A 6242-nucleotide genomic window follows, 5' to 3' on the forward strand; every position below is an offset into this window, starting at 1 on the left:
TCATGGGGTCACAGGTTCGTAGTTGAAAGGTAATCCAACCACATTCTAATGAGGGTGGAAAAGAAAGGAATAAATAAACATTCATAAGCACCCACTGTGTGCCAGGCAAGGTGCCAGATACTTGTTATATATAACACTGAACTTCATAACAACTCTTTGAGGTAGGTGCTATTATCACTCTCGTTTTACAGTTGAGGAAACTGAGGCAAATAGAGGTTAAGCGATTTGCCAGGGTCACACAGCTAATAATTATCTGAGGCTAGATGAACTCCAGGTTGAGTGCTCTATCCATTAATACAATTCCTTCATTTTGCAGATGAGGAAACTGAGGGAAGGGAAATGACTTGCCCAAGGTCCTGTGAGTAGTAAGTGGCAAAGCACAGTTTCAAACCTTTGTCTGACTCTAAATCTAATTTCTAAGTCTCTTAGAAAGGCTTACATGAGGTTCTCCTTTGCTCAGAAAAGAAATTGCCATCTACCTTCCCTGATGCACATATTTTCTGGTCTGAACCGGCATTCCAGGACTGTCTCCCATAGTTTGTGACTTAACAAGAAAGAGATGTGAGATCCCTTTGCCAGATTTCTGAAGACTGAAGGGGCTCATACCTTTCCCTATGCCCAATAGAAACTTACTGGTTGCTAGGAGTAGCTCACATTTCTGTAGCACTTCCACCATAAACATTTATAGTAGATAGTGAGAGGCCTCTGCATCTAGAAGACCTGGGTTGGAGTCCTTCATCTGACATATTCCGGCTGTGTGACCCTGGACAAGTCACTTCAACTCTCATTGCCCCAAGCAAATTTGTAAGTCTCTAAAGGGCAGTGAAGGCACCTATTTGCATTGGTAGAGCAAGTGCTTCACCAGGAGCATCCTTAGTACAGGAAAATGATAGAATTTATAAAATAAAATGGTATTTTCTTTTGTAAAAGGCAAGCATTATTTTACACGTGAGGAAATCCAGGCTGAGAGAATGAAAGGACTAACTGGAAGCATTAAGTCGTTGTCAGCTCAAAGATCCAAAGATATAGTCTCTTACTTCTAAGTCCAGTGCTCTAATAAGCAATTCTGTGTTAAAAAATAATAATAATAACATAAAAGATAAAAAATCAAGGAATCATTGGAATAAAAAGTGTCAGGAACTAGAAGTACCTTCTCGGACAGATCCCAACATGCCCATGTGTTGTCACCTTCAGGGACTGAGGCTCAGTTTGGAATTCTCACAGTGGCAGGTCTTCCCGACAACGTCAGCCTCAACATGAACAAGGGTTTCATTAGAGAGTTACAGAAACTCTCTGGTGGTGGGGGTGGGGATTTTCAAGCCAACCTTTGATCTTGAAACGTCTGTGTTTTCTCTCCACCTTCCTCCAGATTTGAGGTTGAAGGGAAGAGAAGAAAGGAGAGAGAATCAAGGAAATGATCCTCAGTTCTATATTGGCGAATCTCTCTTCCCAGTAGGATTACACTTCCTTCCCCTTTGAGGGGGTAGGAGGGGGGGAGAGACAGAGAGAGAGAGAGAGAGAGAGAGAGAGAGAGAGAGAGAGAGAGAGAGACAGAGAGAGAGAGAGAGACAGAGACAGAGACAGAGACAGAGACAGACAGAGACAGAGACAGACAGAGACAGAGAGATACAGACACAGAGACAGACAAAGAGAGAGAGATAAATAGGGAGAAACAGACAGGCAGAAACAGAGACAGAAACAAAGAAAAAGGGAAATATGAGCAGCATAATAAGGAACATTTTACAACATACCCCCTCATGCTGTCAATAAGGCAAAGAAAATGGAAAGGAACATCAGTGAAGGGCTGGGGCTGTATCCATGGAGACGGAGGCCTCCAGCAGATCCTGCTCAGCAATGGTTGGTGCTAAAAGTCAGTGTTGCTCGGTTCTTACCTAACCAGAAAATCTGCCTTTCTGAGTCCCATCTCCCTTTCCCCCACCTGATTCCTTTAAAAATGTCTATTATTTGTTCTTTCCACTGGGCACCAGACCATAAGAAGCTTCTCTACTCTTCCCACAGTCAAACTCTGGCTAGTGATTGGGCTGGGATAGAGAACTGGATGTTGGGGTCAGCTTTGTTTGGCTGTGGAGAATGCTTCCAGGATTGAAACCTAAATCCCAGCATTTGCCAAGCTTATAGTCCTGGAGAAATTTTTGGTTTATTTAATTAGGGTGGAGGTGATTGGGGGGAGGCTTTCCATCTTCTAAGACTGAGACCCAGCACAGAAATATCAATGGATTATTTGAGTCCTGAGTTGGCTCTTATTGACCAAGATAAAGGATTCAGGGGGAGCTTTGATGGACCAAACAAGAACTTTAACAATTAGAAGTCCCCAGGAAATCTCTGTGCCTACAACCTGGTCACCTCTGTAGCTAAGGGGATACCTTTCTGGGGCAGGGCTTCTTAACCTGGGGTCAATAAATAAAAAAAAAATATGATAACTGTATTTCGAAATAGTTGGTTTCCTTTGTAATCCTATGTATTTTATGTATTAAAAACCATTATTCTGAGAAGAGGTTCGTAGGCTTCACCAGACTGCTAAAGGGGTCCATGACACTAACAAGGTTAAGAACCTCTGTTCTGGTGGGTTATTTGCTCCTAGAGACCTGTTGATACAATCCAGAAAATGTCACAGGAGCCCAGGAGGAGATTTACAAACCTATTTAGCTAGAAGAAGCAGGGAGCAACAGATTCTCTTCATTTCTTGAACTGAGGAGCCGTTGATTATGAAGGAGAAGGGCTTTGGGAGCAGGAGATCTATGTTTGTATCATAGCCCCATCGCTTACTCTCTCTTGAGACAAACATCTTCAACTCTGAGCCTCACTTTTCTCATTTGTAAAATGAGGGTCTTCCCATTTGTGCCAGCTTCCTCACAGGATTATTATAAGGAAAATACTCTGTAAAAAAGTTCTAGAGAAATGGGAGCTATAAACATTTTACTGGGGATGGAAGTGGGGCTGGGTTATAAACCAGCTCTTTTAAACTTGTTTGTTTGGAAAAAAAATTTATAAGAAATCGAAAGGTGGGTCGATACTTTAGTTATCCAGCACCTCCCAGGAAGGATAAACAGATGCTCCCTGATCACTGAACTTAACTCTTTAAGTAATAAAACTTTTTTCATTTTAGGATGTGAACTTTGGGGTGAGGAGAAAGGGGAAGATTGAAAGTCTTGTAAAAATGTGTAATGTAGTTCCCTGACTTGGTAAACAGTGTACAGGAATGAAAGTGGATCTGTTCTTTCTTTGATATTAGGGACTCTCATGTGAGAAAAATCCCTCTACCAATTCAGGTTGGCACCCTCTCTGGAATTTATAGTCTTAAAGAGTTGCCTGAGCCACACTGCCAGTTATTCAACATTTATTAATGTCAGAAGTCACACTTGAACCCAGATCTCCCTGACTTTAAGATTCTCCCTGTCTGTCTCTTTCTCCTCACTACACAGAGCTCCCTCTTTAACTATAATGAATAAAATTTGATTTTTTCTTGATCTCTTTGTTTCTAGCTCTGTTCAATTGCTGACATTTCTGATTGTGCCTCAAAGAGTGGAAATTACCAGAAGGCAAATTTGGGTTCAATATAAGAAATAATAACTATAATAAAAACCACTTTAAGGTTTATGAAGCAGTTTTCTCATAGTAACCATGTCATATGAGCAGTATAAGAATTATTCCCATTCTGCAGATGAAGAAACAAAGTTTCAGAGAGATGAAGTGAGCTGTCCATGGTCATACAGTTCAGTGTCAGGGTCAGGATCTAAACTCAGGTCTCCTAACTCCTAACTCCAACAGAACCCCTTCCACTACACAGAACTTCTTAAAAAATAGAACCATTCAAGAATGAGGCAGACTATCTCATCAGGTTGTCTTCTGCTTTGTTGTCGTCCTGGAAGTGTTCAAGCAAAAGTAGTATGAGCACCTCTCCGAGATGCTGTAGAAGGGATCTGCCTACTTTGAGAGGGGTTGGCCTTAATCATCTCTGAGATCTCTCCATCCTCCAAGATTCTTTGACTGGCACTGGAATGCAGTGGGGTCCTCGGGGGCTGTGGAGATGTGCTAGGATTTATTTTTCCTTTCTCCTTCAGGCTACTGAGCTATTTCAATGAATCAGTCAACAGGCATTAATTAATCGGTTTCCCCTCTCACCTTTTTGGTATCTGTCTGTGTTTCCCTCTGCCAGCAGGCCTGCTGTTCTCTACTTCTGTTAAAACTCATCCTCTCTGACATTGCTAGCTTATCCCCCTTACCGTCTATTTGCTTTCCCTGCCCCTGCTTCCTTTTTCTTTCTTCTCTCTCTCTTTCAATCTCTCTCTTTCTCTCTCTCTGTCTCTCTCTCTGATTCTCTCTGTCTCTGTCTATCTCTGTTTGTCTCTCTCTGTCTCTCTCACTCTCTCTGTCTCTCTGTCTCTGTCTCTCTCTGTCTCTCTCTGTCTGTCTGTCTCTCTCACACTCTCACTCTCTCTCTCTCTCCTGCCCCATCTTCCCCTTTTTGGCACTGGGATCATCAGGCTGGGCTTCAGTAGCTAGCCCCAGCTGACAGCAGTTCTCCTTTCCTTCCAACTATTGGAACAACCAAGCCCATTGTATCACACAGGATCCACTTTAGCTTTGGGGGCTATTTTCATCAGGGAAATTTTTTCACCTCTGCAATAGACTTACTTTCACTTGTACCTCTTACCTCCATCCCCACTTCTCTATTCCCATATTTACCACCCTCGTATGAGCCTTCATTCTTCCCACCTCCCCTTCATTCTCCTTGCAACAACCTGTCTGCCTCCATTCTACTATCTCTCCAATCCATTCCTTATGGCACCTCTAGGAAAATGTATCAACTTGGTCATATCACCCCTGTGGCAACCAGGTGGTGCAGTGGATGGAGCCTGGCTCAACAGTCAGGGATACCTGTGTTCCCATCCAGCATCAGATACTTCCTAGCTGTGTGACTCTGGGCAACTTATTTAACCACCGCTTGCCTCCGTTTCCTCTTCTGTAAAATGAAGACAATAAGAGCACCTACTTCTCAGAATTGTTGGGAAGATCAAATGAGATCAGAATTACAAAGTGCTTAACATAATACCTGGAATAGTAAGCTGTTGTTATTATTATTGCAATATTCATTGGCTCCCGATTGCTTGCCAAGTTCAGACTATTCTCTCAGGCATTCAGGGTCTCCTGGAATCACTCTACTTTTATAGCCTTATCTCTGCAAGACTCAACTAAAACTCACCTTGTATCCATTTTCTATTATATATATATATACTATATATTCTATATAGCTATATGTTCTACATACTACATATAACTATATTCTATGTACTATATATGTATATATTCTATATACTATATATCTATATATTTTATATACTATGTATGTCTATCTATATATACAAATATACACATACACGTACATATCATTCATCTCTCTTGTTAAAATGTAAACTCTCTGAGGTCAGGGACTGTTTCACATCTGTCTTTGTTTCCCCAGTGAGTACATACATAGTATTGGGCAAGTAGTATATGCTTAATAAATACTTACTGATAGGGTCAGTCAGTCAATCAGCTAGTATTTATCAAGCATCTGCTATGTAGCAGGCCTACTGTGCTAAATGTCAGATAGATTGATCTTAGCCCACTACCCTCCCAGAATGCTATCATTTCTCCCTCTGTGCCTCTCCATCACCTTTTCTCTAAACACCCATGAGCTTTCATATTTCTCTGCCTCAGTTTTCACTGTCCTCCATCCTAGAATAGCCTATCTTCTCCCCTTTACCTAGGAAGTCCTCCTTCTATCACCAAAGTCAAATGTCACCTCCTCTACAAAGCTGGTTCCTTGAACCAGCCCATCCAGAGAGCAACAACTTTCCATCTCAGATCTTACAATATAGTACTTTGTAGAGCTCTCAAAAAGCACTTATTCTGTAATGTTATATATTATAGATATCTGTGTTGGTGTCTTATTCCATTGTTAGACTGTAAGATCCAGGAGAGAAGGGGCTATTTTGTCTAAATGTTACATTCCCTCCTTGCTCCTGCCTCAACATGGGGGTTTGCACAGATTAGATCCTTTAGTTTATGTTTGTTGAATGGATCTTAATTTTTACTCGTCTTCCTAACATTTTTCATTGACTTGAAGGTTCCCCACTGTTCCAGATGGTTGAGGGTTCTTTACACTTGACAGCTGATAATTGACAAGTTACTGTATTTGTAAACAGATCCAGAAGATATGTGAATTCTTAATGTGGGAA

This window comes from Notamacropus eugenii, chromosome 1, assembly GCF_028372415.1.
Source record: "Notamacropus eugenii isolate mMacEug1 chromosome 1, mMacEug1.pri_v2, whole genome shotgun sequence".
Classification (NCBI taxonomy): Eukaryota; Metazoa; Chordata; class Mammalia; order Diprotodontia; family Macropodidae; genus Notamacropus; species Notamacropus eugenii.